Source organism: Heptranchias perlo, chromosome 32, assembly GCF_035084215.1.
Source record: "Heptranchias perlo isolate sHepPer1 chromosome 32, sHepPer1.hap1, whole genome shotgun sequence".
NCBI classification, from domain to species: Eukaryota; Metazoa; Chordata; class Chondrichthyes; order Hexanchiformes; family Hexanchidae; genus Heptranchias; species Heptranchias perlo.
Genome location: NC_090356.1, coordinates 29012347 through 29034256, shown reverse-complemented (window position 1 = coordinate 29034256; position 21910 = coordinate 29012347). Strand labels below are relative to the sequence as shown.

General features: G+C 35.5%; 1 protein-coding gene across 4 annotated transcripts in view; it reads right to left on the bottom strand.

Moving 5' to 3' along the window:
• Window positions 1–21910, bottom strand: part of alpl (alkaline phosphatase, biomineralization associated) — a 165139-nt gene that overhangs the window by 60755 nt on the left and 82474 nt on the right. The gene's annotated exons all lie outside the window — the stretch shown is intronic.

Here is a 21910-nt window from a genome sequence, read left to right as displayed (position 1 = left end):
GTGGGACGGATAAATAATACAGTGAGATGGATAAATGAAACAGTGAGATGGATAAATAATACAGTGGGATGGATAAATGAAACAGTGGGACGGATAAATGCAACAGTGAGATGGATTAATGAAACAGTGAGATGGATAAATGAAACAGTGAGATGGATAAATGAAACAGTGCGATGGATAAATAATACAGTGGGACGGATAAATAATACAGTGGGATGGATAAATGAAACAGTGGGATGGATAAATGAAACAGTGAGATGGATAAATAATACAATGGGATGGATAAATGAAACAGTGGGATGGATAAATGAAACAGTGAGATGGATAAATGAAACAGTGAGATGGATAAATGAAACAGTGAGATGGATAAATGAAACAGTGAGATGGATAAATGAAACAGTGAGATGGATAAATAATACAGTGGGATGGATAAATGAAACAGTGGGATGGATAAATGAAACAGTGGGATGGATAAATGAAACAGTGGGATGGATAAATAATACAGTGGGATGGATAAATGAAACAGTGGGATGGATAAATGAAACAGTGAGATGGATAAATGAAACAGTGAGATGGATAAATAATACAGTGGGATGGATAAATGAAACAGTGGGATGGATAAATGAAACAGTGAGATGGATAAATGAAACAGTGAGATGGATAAATGAAACAGTGAGATGGATAAATAATACAGTGGGATGGATAAATGAAACAGTGAGATGGATAAATGAAACAGTGAGATGGATAAATGAAACAGTGAGATGGATAAATGAAACAGTGAGATGGATAAATGAAACAGTGAGATGGATGAATGAAACAGTGGGATGGATAAATGAAACAGTGCGATGGATAAATGAAACAGTGTGATGGAAAAATGAAACAGTGTGATGGATAAATGAAACAGTGGGATGGAAAAATGAAACAGTGTGATGGATAAATGAAACAGTGAGATGGAAAAATGAAACAGTGTGATGGATAAATGAAACAGTGGGATGGAAAAATGAAACAGTGTGATGGATAAATGAAACAGTGGGATGGATAAATGAAACAGTGAGATGGATAAATGAAACAGTGAGATGGATAAATGAAACAGTGAGATGGATAAATAATACAGTGGGATGGATAAATGAAACAGTGAGATGGATAAATGAAACAGTGAGATGGATAAATGAAACAGTGAGATGGATAAATGAAACAGTGAGATGGATAAATGAAACAGTGAGATGGATGAATGAAACAGTGGGATGGATAAATGAAACAGTGCGATGGATAAATGAAACAGTGTGATGGAAAAATGAAACAGTGTGATGGATAAATGAAACAGTGGGATGGAAAAATGAAACAGTGTGATGGATAAATGAAACAGTGAGATGGATAAATGAAACAGTGAGATGTATAAATAATACAGTGGGATGGATAAATGAAACAGTGGGATGGATAAATGAAACAGTGGGATGGATCAATGAAACAGTGAGGTGGATAAATAATACAGTGGGATGGATAAATGAAACAGTGGGATGGATAAATGAAACAGTGAGATGGATAAATGAAACAGTGGGATGGAAAAATGAAACAGTGAGATGGATAAATGAAACAGTGAGATGGATAAATGAAACAGTGTGATGGATAAATGAAACAGTGGGATGGATAAATGAAACAGTGAGATGGATAAATGAAACAGTGGGATGGAAAAATGAAACAGTGAGATGGATAAATGAAACAGTGAGATGGATAAATGAAACAGTGTGATGGATCAATGAAACAGTGAGATGGAGAAATGAAACAGTGAGATGGATAAATGAAACAGTGAGATGGATAAATGAAACAGTGGGATGGATAAATGAAACAGTGAGATGGATAAATGAAACAGTGAGATGGATAAATAATACAGTGGGACGGATAAATGAAACAGTGAGATGGATAAATGAAACAGTGAGATGGATAAATGAAACAGTGAGATGGATAAATGAAACAGTGGGATGGATAAATGAAACAGTGGGATGGATAAATGAAACAGTGGGATGGAAAAATGAAACAGTGTGATGGATAAATGAAACAGTGAGATGGATAAATGAAACAGTGAGATGGATAAATGAAACAGTGAGATGGATAAATGAAACAGTGAGATGGATAAATGAAACAGTGAGATGGATAAATGAAACAGTGAGATGGATAAATGAAACAGTGAGATGGATAAATGAAACAGTGAGATGGATAAATAATACAGTGGGATGTATAAATGAAACAGTGAGATGGATAAATGAAACAGTGAGATGGATAAATGAAACAGTGAGATGGATAAATGAAACAGTGAGATGGACAAATGAAACAGTGAGATGGATAAATGAAACAGTGAGATGGATGAATGAAACAGTGAGATGGATAAATAATACAGTGGGACGGATAAATGAAACAGTGGGACGGATAAATGAAACAGTGGGACGGATAAATGAAACAGTGAGATGGATAAATGAAACAGTGAGATGGATAAATGAAACAGTGAGATGGATAAATGAAACAGTGGGACGGATTAATGAAACAGTGAGATGGATAAATGAAACAGTGAGATGGATAAATGAAACAGTGAGATGGATAAATAATACAGTGGGATGGATAAATGAAACAGTGGGACGGATAAATGCAACAGTGAGATGGATAAATGAAACAGTGAGATGGAGAAATGAAACAGTGAGATGGATAAATGAAACAGTGCGATGGATAAATAATACAGTGGGACGGATAAATAATACAGTGGGATGGATAAATGAAACAGTGGGATGGATAAATGAAACAGTGAGATGGATAAATAATACAGTGGGATGGATAAATGAAACAGTGGGATGGAAAAATGAAACAGTGAGATGGATAAATGAAACAGTGAGATGGATAAATGAAACAGTGAGATGGATAAATGAAACAGTGAGATGGATAAATGAAACAGTGGGATGGATAAATAATACAGTGGGATGGATAAATGAAACAGTGGGATGGATAAATGAAACAGTGAGATGGATAAATGAAACAGTGAGATGGATAAATAATACAGTGGGATGGATAAATGAAACAGTGGGATGGATAAATGAAACAGTGGGATGGAAAAATGAAACAGTGTGATGGATAAATGAAACAGTGGGATGGAAAAATGAAACAGTGTGATGGATAAATGAAACAGTGAGATGGATAAATGAAACAGTGAGATGGATAAATGAAACAGTGAGATGGATAAATGAAACAGTGAGATGGATAAATGAAACAGTGAGATGGATAAATAATACAGTGGGATGGATAAATGAAACAGTGAGATGGATAAATGAAACAGTGAGATGGATAAATGAAACAGTGAGATGGATAAATGAAACAGTGAGATGGATAAATGAAACAGTGCGATGGATAAATGAAACAGTGGGATGGAAAAATGAAACAGTGTGATGGATAAATGAAACAGTGAGATGGATAAATGAAACAGTGAGATGTATAAATAATACAGTGGGATGGATAAATGAAACAGTGGGATGGATAAATGAAACAGTGAGATGGATAAATGAAACAGTGAGATGGATAAATAATACAGTGGGATGGATAAATGAAACAGTGGGATGGATAAATGAAACAGTGAGATGGATAAATGAAACAGTGGGATGGAAAAATGAAACAGTGAGATGGATAAATGAAACAGTGAGATGGATAAATGAAACAGTGTGATGGATAAATGAAACAGTGAGATGGATAAATAATACAGTGTGATGGGTCAATGAAACAGTGAGATGGATAAATGAAACAGTGAGATGGATAAATGAAACAGTGGGATGGAAAAATGAAACAGTGTGATGGATAAATGAAACAGTGGGATGGAAAAATGAAACAGTGTGATGGATAAATGAAACAGTGGGATGGATAAATGAAACAGTGGGATGGATAAATGAAACAGTGGGATGGAAAAATGAAACAGTGTGATGGATAAATGAAACAGTGGGATGGAAAAATGAAACAGTGTGATGGATAAATGAAACAGTGAGATGGATAAATGAAACAGTGAGATGGATAAATGAAACAGTGAGATGGATAAATGAAACAGTGAGATGGATAAATGAAACAGTGAGATGGATAAATAATACAGTGGGATGGATAAATGAAACAGTGAGATGGATAAATGAAACAGTGAGATGGATAAATGAAACAGTGAGATGGATAAATGAAACAGTGAGATGGATAAATGAAACAGTGCGATGGATAAATGAAACAGTGGGATGGAAAAATGAAACAGTGTGATGGATAAATGAAACAGTGAGATGGATAAATGAAACAGTGAGATGTATAAATAATACAGTGGGATGGATAAATGAAACAGTGGGATGGATAAATGAAACAGTGAGATGGATAAATGAAACAGTGAGATGGATAAATAATACAGTGGGATGGATAAATGAAACAGTGGGATGGATAAATGAAACAGTGAGATGGATAAATGAAACAGTGGGATGGAAAAATGAAACAGTGAGATGGATAAATGAAACAGTGAGATGGATAAATGAAACAGTGTGATGGATAAATGAAACAGTGAGATGGATAAATAATACAGTGTGATGGGTCAATGAAACAGTGAGATGGATAAATGAAACAGTGAGATGGATAAATGAAACAGTGGGATGGAAAAATGAAACAGTGTGATGGATAAATGAAACAGTGGGATGGAAAAATGAAACAGTGTGATGGATAAATGAAACAGTGAGATGGATAAATGAAACAGTGTGATGGATAAATGAAACAGTGGGATGGAAAAATGAAACAGTGTAATGGATAAATGAAACAGTGAGATGGATAAATGAAACAGTGTGATGGATAAATGAACGTGAGATGGATAAATAATACAGTGGGATGGATAAATGAAACAGTGGGATGGATAAATGAAACAGTGGGATGGATAAATGAAACAGTGAGATGGATAAATGAAACAGTGAGATGGATAAATGAAACAGTGAGATGGATAAATAATAGTGGGATGGATAAATGAAACATTGTGATGGATAAATAATACAGTGGGATGGATAAATGAAACAGTGAGATGGATAAATGAAACAGTGAGATGGATAAATGAAACAGTTTGATGGATAAATGAAACAGTGAGATGGATAAATGCAACCGTGAGATGGATAAATGAAACAGTGGGATGGAAAAATGAAACAGTGGGATGGAAAAATGAAACAGTGTGATGGATAAATGAAACAGTGAGATGGATAAATGAAACAGTGGGATGGATAAATAATACAGTGGGACGGATAAATGAAACAGTGGGATGGATAAATGAAACAGTGAGATGGATAAATAATACAGTGGGATGGATAAATGAAACAGTGAGATGGATAAATGAAACAGTGAGATGGATAAATGAAACAGTGAGATGGATAAATGAAACAGTGAGATGGATAAATGAAACAGTGAGATGGATGAATGAAACAGTGAGATGGATAAATAATACAGTGGGACGGATAAATGAAACAGTGGGACGGATAAATGAAACAGTGGGACGGATAAATGAAACAGTGAGATGGATAAATAATACAGTGGGATGGATAAATTAAACAGTGGGATGGATAAATGAAACAGTGAGATGGATAAATGAAACAGTGAGATGGATAAATGAAACAGTGAGATGGATAAATGAAACAGTGAGATGGATAAATGAAACAGTGAGATGGATAAATAATACAGTGGGATGGATAAATGAAACAGTGGGATGGATAAATGAAACAGTGGGATGGATAAATGAAACAGTGGGATGGATAAATAATACAGTGGGATGGATAAATGAAACAGTGGGATGGATAAATGAAACAGTGAGATGGATAAATGAAACAGTGAGATGGATAAATAATACAGTGGGATGGATAAATGAAACAGTGTGATGGATAAATGAAACAGTGGGATGGAAAAATGAAACAGTGTGACGGATAAATGAAACAGTGGGATGGAAAAATGAAACAGTGTGATGGATAAATGAAACAGTGGGATGGATAAATGAAACAGTGAGATGGATAAATGAAACAGTGAGATGGATAAATGAAACAGTGAGATGGATAAATGAAACAGTGAGATGGATAAATGAAACAGTGAGATGGATAAATAATACAGTGGGATGGATAAATGAAACAGTGAGATGGATAAATGAAACAGTGAGATGGATAAATGAAACAGTGAGATGGATAAATGAAACAGTGAGATGGATAAATGAAATAGTGAGATGGATGAATGAAACAGTGGGATGGATAAATGAAACAGTGCGATGGATAAATGAAACAGTGGGATGGAAAAATGAAACAGTGTGATGGATAAATGAAACAGTGGGATGGAAAAATGAAACAGTGTGATGGATAAATGAAACAGTGAGATGGATAAATGAAACAGTGAGATGGATAAATAATACAGTGGGATGGATAAATGAAACAGTGGGATGGATAAATGAAACAGTGAGATGGATCAATGAAACAGTGAGATGGATAAATAATACAGTGGGATGGATAAATGAAACAGTGGAATGGATAAATGAAACAGTGAGATGGATAAATGAAACAGTGGGATGGAAAAATGAAACAGTGAGATGGATAAATGAAACAGTGAGATGGATAAATGAAACAGTGAGATGGATAAATAATACAGTGTGATGGATCAATGAAACAGTGAGATGGATAAATGAAACAGTGAGATGGATAAATGAAACAGTGGGATGGAAAAATGAAACAGTGTGATGGATAAATGAAACAGTGGGATGGAAAAATGAAACAGTGAGATGGATAAATGAAACAGTGAGATGGATAAATGAAACAGTGGGATGGAAAAATGAAACAGTGTGATGGATAAATGAAACAGTGAGATGGATAAATGAAACAGTGTGATGGATAAATGAAACAGTGGGATGGAAAAATGAAACAGTGTAATGGATAAATGAAACAGTGAGATGGATCAATGAAACAGTGTGATGGATAATTGAAAGTGAGATGGATAAATAATACAGTGGGATGGATAAATGAAACAGTGGGATGGATAAATGAAAAAGTGGGATGGATAAATGAAACAGTGAGATGGATAAATGAAACAGTGAGATGGATAAATAATACAGTGGGATGGATAAATGAAACAGTGTGATGGATAAATAATACAGTGGGATGGATAAATGAAACAGTGGGATGGATAAATGAAACAGTGAGATGGATAAATGAAACAGTTTGATGGATAAATGAAACAGTGAGATGGATAAATGCAACAGTGAGATGGATAAATGAAACAGTGGGATGGAAAAATGAAACAGTGGGATGGAAAAATGAAACAGTGTGATGGATAAATGAAACAGTGAGATGGATAAATGAAACAGTGGGATGGATAAATAATACAGTGGGACGGATAAATGAAACAGTGGGATGGATAAATGAAACAGTGAGATGGATAAATGAAACAGTGAGATGGATAAATGAAACAGTGAGATGGATAAATGAAACAGTGAGATGGATAAATGAAACAGTGAGATGGATAAATAATACAGTGGGATGGATAAATGAAACAGTGAGATGGATAAATGAAACAGTGAGATGGATAAATGAAACAGTGAGATGGATAAATGAAACAGTGAGATGGATAAATGAAACAGTGAGATGGATGAATGAAACAGTGAGATGGATAAATAATACAGTGGGACGGATAAATGAAACAGTGGGACGGATAAATGAAACAGTGGGACGGATAAATGAAACAGTGAGATGGATAAATGAAACAGTGAGATGGATAAATGAAACAGTGAGATGGATAAATGAAACAGTGAGATGGATAAATAATACAGTGGGATGGATAAATGAAACAGTGAGATGGATAAATGAAATAGTGAGATGGATAAATGAAACAGTGAGATGGATAAATGAAACAGTGTGATGGATAAATGAAACAGTGTGATGGATAAATAATACAGTGTGATGGATAAATGAAACAGTGAGATGGATAAATGAAACAGTGTGATGGATAAATGAAACAGTGTGATGGATAAATAATACAGTGGGATGGATAAATGAAACAGTGAGATGGATAAATGAAACAGTGAGATGGATAAATGAAACAGTGTGATGGATAAATGAAACAGTGAGATGGATAAATAATACAGTGGGATGGATAAATGAAACAGTGGGATGGATAAATGAAACAGTGAGATGGATAAATGAAACAGTGGGATGGATAAATGAAACAGTGGGATGGATAAATGAAACAGTGTGATGGATAAATGAAACAGTGTGATGGATAAATGAAACAGTGTGATGGATAAATGAAACAGTGAGATGGATAAATGAAACAGTGTGATGGATAAATGAAACAGTGTGATGGATAAATAATACAGTGGGATGGATAAATGAAACAGTGGGATGGATAAATGAAACAGTGTGATGGATAAATGAAATAGTGAGATGGATAAATGAAACAGTGAGATGGATAAATAATACAGTGGGATGGATAAATGAAACAGTGAGATGGATAAATAATACAGTGAGATGGATCAATGAAACAGTGTGATGGATAAATGAAACAGTGGGATGGATAAATGAAACAGTGGGATGGATGAATAATACAGTGGGATGGATAAATGAAACAGTGTGATGGATAAATGAAACAGTGAGATGGATAAATGAAACAGTGAGATGGATAAATAATACAGTGTGATGGATAAATGAAACAGTGAGATAGATAAATGAAACAGTGTGATGGATAAATAATACAGTGAGATGGATAAATGAAACAGTGTGATGGATAAATGAAACAGTGGGATGGATAAATGAAACAGTGTGATGGATAAATGAAACAGTGAGATGGATAAATGAAACAGTGAGATGGATAAATAATACAGTGAGATGGATAAATGAAACAGTGGGATGGAAAAATGAAACAGTGAGATGGATAAATAATACAGTGAGATGGATAAATGAAACAGTGGGATGGATAAATAATACAGTGAGATGGATAAATGATGCAGTGAGATGGATAAATAATACAATGAGATGGATAAATGAAACAGTGGGATGGAAAAATGAAACAGTGAGATGGATAAATAATACAGTGAGATGGATAAATGAAACAGTGAGATGGATAAATGAAACAGTGGGATGGAAAAATGAAACAGTGAGATGGATAAATAATACAGTGAGATGGATAAATGATACAGTGGGATGGATAAATAATACAGTGGGATGGATAAATGATACAGTGAGATGGATAAATAATACAGTGGGATGGATAAATAATACAGTGAGATGGATAAATAATACAGTGGGATGGATAAATGAAACAGTGGGATGGATAAATAATACAGTGGGATGGATAAATGAAACAGTGTGATGGATAAATGAAACAGTGGGATGAATAAATGAAACAGTGAGATGGATAAATGAAACAGTGGGATGGATAAATGATACAGTGTGATGGATAAATGAAACAGTGGGATGGATAAATGATACAGTGTGATGGATAAATGAAACAGTGAGATGGATAAATCAAACAGTGGGATGGATAAATGAAACAGTGAGATGGATAAATGAAACAGTGGGATGGATAAATGAAACAGTGAGATGGATAAATGATACAGTGTGATGGATAAATGAAACAGTGAGATGGATAAATGAAACAGTGGGATGGATAAATGAAACAGTGAGATGGATAAATGAAACAGTGGGATGGTTAAATGAAACAGTGAGATGGATAAATGAAACAGTGGGATGGATAAATGATACAGTGTGATGGATAAATAATACAGTGGGATGGATAAATAATAGTGAGATGGATAAATGATACAGTGAGATGGATAAATAATACAGTGGGATGGATAAATAATACAGTGGGATGGATAAATGAAACAGTGAGATGGATAAATGAAACAGTGAGATGGATAAATAATACAGTGGGATGGATAAATAATAGTGAGATGGATAAATGATACAGTGAGATGGATAAATAATACAGTGGGATGGATAAATAATACAGTGGGATGGATAAATGAAACAGTGGGATGGATAAATAATACAGTGGGATGGATAAATGAAACAGTGTGATGGATAAATGAAACAGTGGGATGGATAAATGAAACAGTGAGATGGATAAATGAAACAGTGGGATGGATAAATGAAACAGTGTGATGGATAAATGAAACAGTGAGATGGATAAATGATACAGTGGGATGGATAAATGATACAGTGGGATGGATAAATGAAACAGTGTGATGGATAAATGAAACAGTGGGATTGATAAATGATACAGTGGGATGGATAAATGAAACAGTGTGATGGATAAATGAAACAGTGGGATGGATAAATGAAACAGTGGGATGGATAAATGATACAGTGGGATGGATAAATGAAACAGTGTGATGGATAAATGAAACAGTGGGATGGATAAATGATACAGTGGGATGGATAAATGAAACAGTGTGATGGATAAATGAAACAGTGGGATGGATAAATGAAACAGTGGGATGGATAAATGAAACAGTGTGATGGATAAACGAAACAGTGTGATGGATAAATGAAACAGTGGGATGGATAAATGAAACAGTGGGATGGATAAATGAAACAGTGTGATGGATAAATGAAACAGTGAGATGGATAAATGATACAGTGGGATGGATAAATGGTACAGTGGGATGGATAAATGAAACAGTGTGATGGATAAATGAAACAGTGGGATTGATAAATGATACAGTGGGATGGATAAATGAAACAGTGTGATGGATAAATGAAACAGTGGGATGGATAAATGAAACAGTGGGATGGATAAATGATACAGTGTGATGGATAAATGAAACAGTGTGATGGATAAATGAAACAGTGGGATGGATAAATGATACAGTGGGATGGATAAATGAAACAGTGTGATGGATAAATGAAACAGTGGGATGGATAAATGAAACAGTGGGATGGATAAATGAAACAGTGTGATGGATAAACGAAACAGTGTGATGGATAAATGAAACAGTGGGATGGATAAATGAAACAGTGGGATGTATAAATGAAACAGTGTGATGGATAAATGAAACAGTGGGATGGATAAATGAAACAGTGAGATGGATAAATGAAACAGTGGGATGGATAAATGAAACAGTGAGATCGATAAATGAAACAGTGAGATGGATAAATGAAACAGTGAGATGGATTAATGAAACAGTGAGATGGATAAATGAAACAGTGCGATGGATAAATGATACAGTGTGATGGATAAATGAAACAGTGAGTTCAATAAATGAAACAGTGAGATGGATAAATGAAACATTGTGATGGATAAATGAAACAGTGGGATGGATAAATAATACAGCGGGATGGATAAATGAAACAGTGGGATGGATAAATAATACAGTGGGATGGATAAATAATACAGTGGGATGGATAAATGAAACAGTGAGATGGATAAATGAAACAGTGGGATGGATAAATGAAACAGTGAGATGGATAAATGAAACAGTGGGATGGATAAATGAAACAGTGTGATGGATAAATGAAACAGTGTGATGGACAAATGAAACAGTGGGATGGATAAATGAAACAGTGTGATGGATAAATGAAACAGTGGGATCGATAAATGAAACAGTGAGATGGATAAATGGAACAGTGGGATGGATGAATGAAACAGTGTGATGGATAAATGAAACAGTGTGATGGATAAATGAAACAGTGGGATGGATAAATGAAACAGTGTGATGGATAAATGAAACAGTGGGATGGATAAATGAAACAGTGGGATGGATAAATGAAACAGTGTGATGGATAAATGAAACAGTGTGATGGATAAATGAAACAGTGTGATGGATAAATGAAACAGTGGGATGGATAAATGAAACAGTGGGATGGATAAATGAAACAGTGTGATGGATAAATGAAACAGTGTGATGGATAAATGAAACAGTGTGATGGATAAATGAAACAGTGTGATGGATAAATGAAACAGTGGGATGGATAAATGAAACAGTGGGATGGATAAATGATACAATGGGATGGATAAATGAAACAGTGTGATGGATAAATGAAACAGTGGGATGGATACATGATACAGTGGGATCGATAAATGAAACTGTGGGATGGATTAATGAAACAGTGAGATCGATAAATGAAACAGTGAGATGGATAAATGAAACAGTGTGATGGATAAATGAAACAGTGGGATGGATAAATAATACAGTGGGATGGATAAATGAAACAGTGAGATGGATAAATGAAACAGTGGGATGGATAAATAATACATTGGGATGGATAAATGAAACAGTGGGATGGATAAATGAAACAGTGTAATGGATAAATGAAACAGTGAAATGGATAAATGATACAGTGGGATGGATAAATGAAACTGTGGGATGGATAAATGAAACAGTGGGATGGATAAATGGTACAGTGGGATGGATAAATGAAACAGTGTGATGGATAAATGATGCAGCGGGATCGATAAATGAAACAGTGGGATGGATAAATGAAACAGTGGGATGGATAAATGATACAGTGGGATGGATAAATGAAACAGTGCGATGGATAAATGAAACAGTGGGATGGATAAATGAAACAGTGAGATGGATAAATGAAACAGTGCGATGGATAAATGAAACGGTAGGATGGAAAAATGAAACAGTGGGATGGATAAATGAAACAGTGAGATGGATAAATGAAACAGTGAGATGGATAAATGAAACAGTGAGATGGATAAATGAAACAGTGGGATGGATAAATGAAACAGTGGGATGGATAAATGAAACAGTGGGATGGATAAATGAAACAGTGTGATGGATAAATGATACAGTGGGATGGATAAATGATGCAGTGGGATGGATAAATGATACAGTGGGATGGATAAATGAAACAGAGGGATGGATAAATCAAACAGTGGGATGGATAAATGAAACAGTGCGATGGATAAATGAAACAGTGGGATGGATAAATGATACAGTGTGATGGATAAATGAAACAGTGTGATGGATAAATGAAACAGTGGGATGGATAAATGATACAGTGAGATGGATAAATGAAACAGTGGGATGGATAAATGAAACAGTGCGATGGATAAATGAAACAGTGTGATGGATAAATGATACAGTGGGATGGATAAATGATACAGTGGGATGGATAAATGAAACAGTGGGATGGATAAATGATCCAGTGGGATGGATAAATGAAACAGTGGGATGGATAAATAATACAGTGGGATGGATGAATGAAACAGTGGGACGGATAAATAATACAGTGGGACGGATAAATGATACAGTGGGATGGATAAATGATACAGTGGGATGGATAAATGATACAGTGGGATGGATAAATGAAACAGTGTGATGGATAAATGAAACAGTGGGATGGATAAATGAAACAGTGAGATGGATAAATGAAACAGTGGGATGGATGAATGACACAGTGGGATGGATAAATGAACAGTGTGATGGATAAATGAAACAGTGTGATGGATAAATGAAACAGTGGGATGGATAAATGAAACAGTGTGATGGATAAATGATACAGTGGGATTGATAAATAATACAGTGTGATGGATAAATGAAACAGTGCGACGGATAAATGTAACAGTGAGATGGATAAATGATACAGTGGGACGGATAAATGAAACAGTGGGACGGATAAATGATCCAATGGGATGGTTAAATAATACAGTGGGATGGATAAATGAAACAGTGGGATTGATAAATAATACAGTGTGATGGATAAATGATACAGTGGGATGGATAAATGAAACAGTGAGATGGATAAATGATACAGTGGGACGGATAAATGAAACAGTGGGACGGATAAATGTAACAGTGAGATGGATAAATGAAACAGTGGGATGGATAAATGAAACAGTGGGACGGATATATGAAACAGTGTGATGGATAAATGATACAGTGGGATGGATAAATGATACAGTGGGATGGATAAATGAAACAGTGAGATGGATAAACGATACAGTGGGACGGATAAATGATACAGTGGGACGGATAAATGAAACAGTGGGACGGATAAATGATCCAATGGGATGGATAAATAATACAGTGTGATGGATAAATGATTCAGTGGGATGGATAAATGATACAGTGTGATGGATAAATGAAACAGTGCGATGGATAAATGATACAGTGGGATGGATAAATGATACAGTGGGATGGATAAATAATACAGTGTGATGGATAAATGAAACAGTGGGATGGATAAATAATACAGTGGGATGGATAAATGATCCAGTGGGATGGATAAATGATCCAATGGGATGGATAAATAATACAGTGTGATGGATAAACGATTCAGTGGGATGGATAAATGATACAGTGTGATGGATAAATGATTCAGTGGGATGGATATATCATACAGTGGGATGGATAAATGATACAGTGTGATGGATAAATGAAACAGTGCGATGGATAAATGATACAGTGGGATGGATAAATGATACAGTGGGATGGATAAATAATACAGTGTGATGGATAAAAGATTCAGTGGGATGGATAAATGATACAGTGTGATGGATAAATGATACAGTGGGATGGATAAATGATACAGTGGGATGGATAAATGATACAGTGTGATGGATAAATGATACAGTGGGATGGATAAATGATTCAGTGGGATGGATAAATGATTCAGTGGGATGGATAAATGATACAGTGTGATGGATAAATGATACAGTGGGATGGATAAATGATGCAGTGGGATGGATAATTGAAATAGTGGGATGGATAAATAATAGTGAGATGGATAAATGAAACAGTGGGATGGATAAATAATACAGTGTGATGGATAAATGATACAGTGGGATGGATAAATGATACAGTGAGATGGATAAATGAAACAGTGGGACGGATGAATGATACAATGGGATGGATAAATGAAACAGTGTGATGGATAAATGATACAGTGTGATGGATAAATGATGCAGTGGGATGGATAAATAATAGTGAGATGGATAATTGAAATAGTGGGATGGATAAATAATAGTGAGATGGATAAATGAAACAGTGTGATGGATAAATAATACAGTGTGATGGATAAATGATACAGTGGGATGGATAAATAATACAGTGTGATGGATAAATGATACAGTGGGATGGATAAATGAAACAGTGGGATGGATAAATGAAACAGTGTGATGGATAAACGAAACAGTGTGATGGATAAATGAAACAGTGGGATGGATAAATGAAACAGTGGGATGGATAAATGAAACAGTGGGATGGATAAATGAAACAGTGTGATGGATAAATGAAACAGTGAGATGGATAAATGATACAGTGGGATGGATAAATGGTACAGTGGGATGGATAAATGAAACAGTGTGATGGATAAATGAAACAGTGGGATTGATAAATGATACAGTGGGATGGATAAATGAAACAGTGTGATGGATAAATGAAACAGTGGGATGGATAAATGAAACAGTGGGATGGATAAATGATACAGTGGGATGGATAAATGAAACAGTGTGATGGATAAATGAAACAGTGGGATGGATAAATGATACAGTGGGATGGATAAATGAAACAGTGTGATGGATAAATGAAACAGTGGGATGGATAAATGAAACAGTGGGATGGATAAATGAAACAGTGTGATGGATAAACGAAACAGTGTGATGGATAAATGAAACAGTGGGATGGATAAATGAAACAGTGGGATGTATAAATGAAACAGTGTGATGGATAAATGAAACAGTGGGATGGATAAATGAAACAGTGAGATGGATAAATGAAACAGTGGGATGGATAAATGAAACAGTGAGATCGATAAATGAAACAGTGAGATGGATAAATGAAACAGTGAGATGGATTAATGAAACAGTGAGATGGATAAATGAAACAGTGCGATGGATAAATGATACAGTGTGATGGATAAATGAAACAGTGAGATCAATAAATGAAACAGTGAGATGGATAAATGAAACATTGTGATGGATAAATGAAACAGTGGGATGGATAAATAATACAGCGGGATGGATAAATGAAACAGTGGGATGGATAAATAATACAGTGGGATGGATAAATGAAACAGTGAGATGGATAAATGAAACAGTGGGATGGATAAATGAAACAGTGAGATGGATAAATGAAACAGTGGGATGGATAAATGAAACAGTGTGATGGATAAATGAAACAGTGTGATGGATAAATGAAACAGTGGGATGGATAAATGAAACAGTGTGATGGATAAATGAAACAGTGGGATCGATAAATGAAACAGTGAGATGGATAAATGGAACAGTGGGATGGATGAATGAAACAGTGTGATGGATAAATGAAACAGTGTGATGGATAAATGAAACAGTGGGATGGATAAATGAAACAGTGTGATGGATAAATGAAACAGTGTGATGGATAAATGAAACAGTGGAATGGATAAATGAAACAGTGTGATGGATAAATGAAACAGTGTGATGGATAAATGAAACAGTGTGATGGATAAATGAAACAGTGTGATGGATAAATGAAACAGTGGGATGGATAAATGAAACAGTGGGATGGATAAATGATACAATGGGATGGATAAATGAAACAGTGTGATGGATAAATGAAACAGTGGGATGGATACATGATACAGTGGGATCGATAAATGAAACTGTGGGATGGATTAATGAAACAGTGAGATCGATAAATGAAACAGTGAGATGGATAAATGAAACAGTGGGATGGATAAATAATACAGTGGGATGGATAAATGAAACAGTGAGATGGATAAATGAAACAGTGGGATGGATAAATAATACAGTGGGATGGATAAATGAAACAGTGAGATGGATAAATGAAACAGTGGGATGGATAAATAATACAGTGGGATGGATAAATGAAACAGTGAGATGGATAAATGAAACAGTGGGATGGATAAATAATACAGTGGGATGGATAAATGAAACAGTGAGATGGATAAATGAAACAGTGGGATGGATAAATAATACATTGGGATGGATAAATGAAACAGTGGGATGGATAAATGAAACAGTGTAATGGATAAATGAAACAGTGAAATGGATAAATGATACAGTGGGATGGATAAATGAAACTGTGGGATGGATAAATGAAACAGTGGGATGGATAAATGGTACAGTGGGATGGATAAATGAAACAGTGTGATGGATAAATGATGCAGCGGGATCGATAAATGAAACAGTGGGATGGATAAATGAAACAGTGGGATGGATAAATGAAACAGTGCGATGGATAAATGAAACAGTGGGATGGATAAATGAAACAGTGGGATGGATAAATGAAACAGTGCGATGGATAAATGAAACAGTGGGATGGATAAATGAAACAGTGAGATGGATAAATGAAACAGTGCGATGGATAAATGAAACGGTAGGATGGAAAAATCAAACAGTGGGATGGATAAATGAAACAGTGAGATGGATAAATGAAACAGTGAGATGGATAAATGAAACAGTGAGATGGATAAATGAAACAGTGGGATGGATAAATGAAACAGTGGGATGGATAAATGAAACAGTGGGATGGATAAATGAAACAGTGTGATGGATAAATGATACAGTGGGATGGATAAATGATACAGTGGGATGGATAAATGATACAGTGGGATGGATAAATGAAAGAGTGGGATGGATAAATGATACAGTGGGATGGATAAATGAAACAGAGGGATGGATAAATCAAACAGTGGGATGGATAAATGAAACAGTGCGATGGATAAATGAAACAGTGGGATGGATAAATGATACAGTGTGATGGATAAATGAAACAGTGTGATGGATAAATGAAACAGTGCGATGGATAAATGAAACAGTGTGATGGATAAATGATACAGTGGGATGGATAAATGATACAGTGGTATGGATAAATGAAACAGTGGGATGGATAAATGATCCAGTGGGATGGATAAATGAAACAGTGGGATGGATAAATAATACAGTGGGATGGATGAATGAAACAGTGGGACGGATAAATAATACAGTGGGACGGATAAATGATACAGTGGGATGGATAAATGATACAGTGGGATGGATAAATGATACAGTGGGATGGATAAATGAAACAGTGTGATGGATAAATGAAACAGTGGGATGGATAAATGAAACAGTGAGATGGATAAATGAAACAGTGGGATGGATGAATGACACAGTGGGATGGATAAATGAACAGTGTGATGGATAAATGAAACAGTGTGATGGATAAATGAAACAGTGGGATGGATAAATGAAACAGTGTGATGGATAAATGATACAGTGGGATTGATAAATAATACAGTGTGATGGATAAATGAAACAGTGCGACGGATAAATGTAACAGTGAGATGGATAAATGATACAGTGGGACGGATAAATGAAACGGTGGGACGGATAAATGATCCAATGGGATGGTTAAATAATACAGTGGGATGGATAAATGAAACAGTGGGATTGATAAATAATACAGTGTGATGGATAAATGATACAGTGGGATGGATAAATGAAACAGTGAGATGGATAAATGATACAGTGGGACGGATAAATGAAACAGTGGGACGGATAAATGTAACAGTGAGATGGATAAATGAAACAGTGGGATGGATAAATGAAACAGTGGGACGGATATATGAAACAGTGTGATGGATAAATGATACAGTGGGATGGATAAATGATACAGTGGGATGGATAAATGAAACAGTGAGATGGATAAACGATACAGTGGGACGGATAAATGATACAGTGGGACGGATAAATGAAACAGTGGGACGGATAAATGATCCAATGGGATGGATAAATAATACAGTGTGATGGATAAATGATTCAGTGGGATGGATAAATGATACAGTGTGATGGATAAATGAAACAGTGCGATGGATAAATGATACAGTGGGATGGATAAATGATACAGTGGGATGGATAAATAATACAGTGTGATGGATAAATGAAACAGTGGGATGGATAAATAATACAGTGGGATGGATAAATGATCCAGTGGGATGGATAAATGATCCAATGGGATGGATAAATAATACAGTGTGATGGATAAACGATTCAGTGGGATGGATAAATGATACAGTGTGATGGATAAATGATTCAGTGGGATGGATATATCATACAGTGGGATGGATAAATGATACAGTGTGATGGATAAATGAAACAGTGCGATGGATAAATGATACAGTGGGATGGATAAATGATACAGTGGGATGGATAAATAATACAGTGTGATGGATAAAAGATTCAGTGGGATGGATAAATGATACAGTGTGATGGATAAATGATACAGTGGGATGGATAAATGATACAGTGGGATGGATAAATGACACAGTGTGATGGATAAATGATACAGTGGGATGGATAAATGATTCAGTGGGATGGATAAATGATTCAGTGGGATGGATAAATGATACAGTGTGATGGATAAATGATACAGTGGGATGGATAAATGATGCAGTGGGATGGATAATTGAAATAGTGGGATGGATAAATAATAGTGAGATGGATAAATGAAACAGTGGGATGGATAAATAATACAGTGTGATGGATAAATGATACAGTGGGATGGATAAATGATACAGTGAGATGGATAAATGAAACAGTGGGACGGATGAATGATACAATGGGATGGATAAATGAAACAGTGTGATGGATAAATGATACAGTGTGATGGATAAATGATACAGTGTGATGGATAAATGATGCAGTGGGATGGATAAATAATAGTGAGATGGATAATTGAAATAGTGGGATGGATAAATAATAGTGAGATGGATAAATGAAACAGTGTGATGGATAAATAATACAGTGTGATGGATAAATGATACAGTGGGATGGATAAATAATACAGTGTGATGGATAAATGATACAGTGGGATGGATAAATGAAACAGTGGGATGGATAAATGAAACAGTGTGATGGATAAACGAAACAGTGTGATGGATAAATGAAACAGTGGGATGGATAAATGATACAGTGGGATTGATAAATAATACAGTGTGATGGATAAATGAAACAGTGCGATGGATAAATGAAACAGTGTGATGGATAAATGATACAGTGGGATGGATAAATGATACAGTGGTATGGATAAATGAAACAGTGGGATGGATAAATGATCCAGTGGGATGGATAAATGAAACAGTGGGATGGATAAATAATACAGTGGGATGGATGAATGAAACAGTGGGACGGATAAATAATACAGTGGGACGGATAAATGATACAGTGGGATGGATAAATGATACAGTGGGATGGATAAATGATACAGTGGGATGGATAAATGAAACAGTGTGATGGATAAATGAAACAGTGGGATGGATAAATGAAACAGTGAGATGGATAAATGAAACAGTGGGATGGATGAATGACACAGTGGGATGGATAAATGAACAGTGTGATGGATAAATGAAACAGTGTGATGGATAAATGAAACAGTGGGATGGATAAATGAAACAGTGTGATGGATAAATGATACAGTGGGATTGATAAATAATACAGTGTGATGGATAAATGAAACAGTGCGACGGATAAATGTAACAGTGAGATGGATAAATGATACAGTGGGACGGATAAATGAAACGGTGGGACGGATAAATGATCCAATGGGATGGTTAAATAATACAGTGGGATGGATAAATGAAACAGTGGGATTGATAAATAATACAGTGTGATGGATAAATGATACAGTGGGATGGATAAATGAAACAGTGAGATGGATAAATGATACAGTGGGACGGATAAATGAAACAGTGGGACGGATAAATGTAACAGTGAGATGGATAAATGAAACAGTGGGATGGATAAATGAAACAGTGGGACGGATATATGAAACAGTGTGATGGATAAATGATACAGAGGGATGGATAAATGATACAGTGGGATGGATAAATGAAACAGTGAGATGGATAAACGATACAGTGGGACGGATAAATGATACAGTGGGACGGATAAATGAAACAGTGGGACGGATAAATGATCCAATGGGATGGATAAATAATACAGTGTGATGGATAAATGATTCAGTGGGATGGATAAATGATACAGTGTGATGGATAAATGAAACAGTGCGATGGATAAATGATACAGTGGGATGGATAAATGATACAGTGGGATGGATAAATAATACAGTGTGATGGATAAATGAAACAGTGGGATGGATAAATAATACAGTGGGATGGATAAATGATCCAGTGGGATGGATAAATGATCCAATGGGATGGATAAATAATACAGTGTGATGGATAAACGATTCAGTGGGATGGATAAATGATACAGTGTGATGGATAAATGATTCAGTGGGATGGATATATCATACAGTGGGATGGATAAATGATACAGTGTGATGGATAAATGAAACAGTGCGATGGATAAATGATACAGTGGGATGGATAAATGATACAGTGGGATGGATAAATAATACAGTGTGATGGATAAAAGATTCAGTGGGATGGATAAATGATACAGTGTGATGGATAAATGATACAGTGGGATGGATAAATGATACAGTGGGATGGATAAATGACACAGTGTGATGGATAAATGATACAGTGGGATGGATAAATGATTCAGTGGGATGGATAAATGATTCAGTGGGATGGATAAATGATACAGTGTGATGGATAAATGATACAGTGGGATGGATAAATGATGCAGTGGGATGGATAATTGAAATAGTGGGATGGATAAATAATAGTGAGATGGATAAATGAAACAGTGGGATGGATAAATAATACAGTGTGATGGATAAATGATACAGTGGGATGGATAAATGATACAGTGAGATGGATAAATGAAACAGTGGGACGGATGAATGATACAATGGGATGGATAAATGAAACAGTGTGATGGATAAATGATACAGTGTGATGGATAAATGATGCAGTGGGATGGATAAATAATAGTGAGATGGATAATTGAAATAGTGGGATGGATAAATAATAGTGAGATGGATAAATGAAACAGTGTGATGGATAAATAA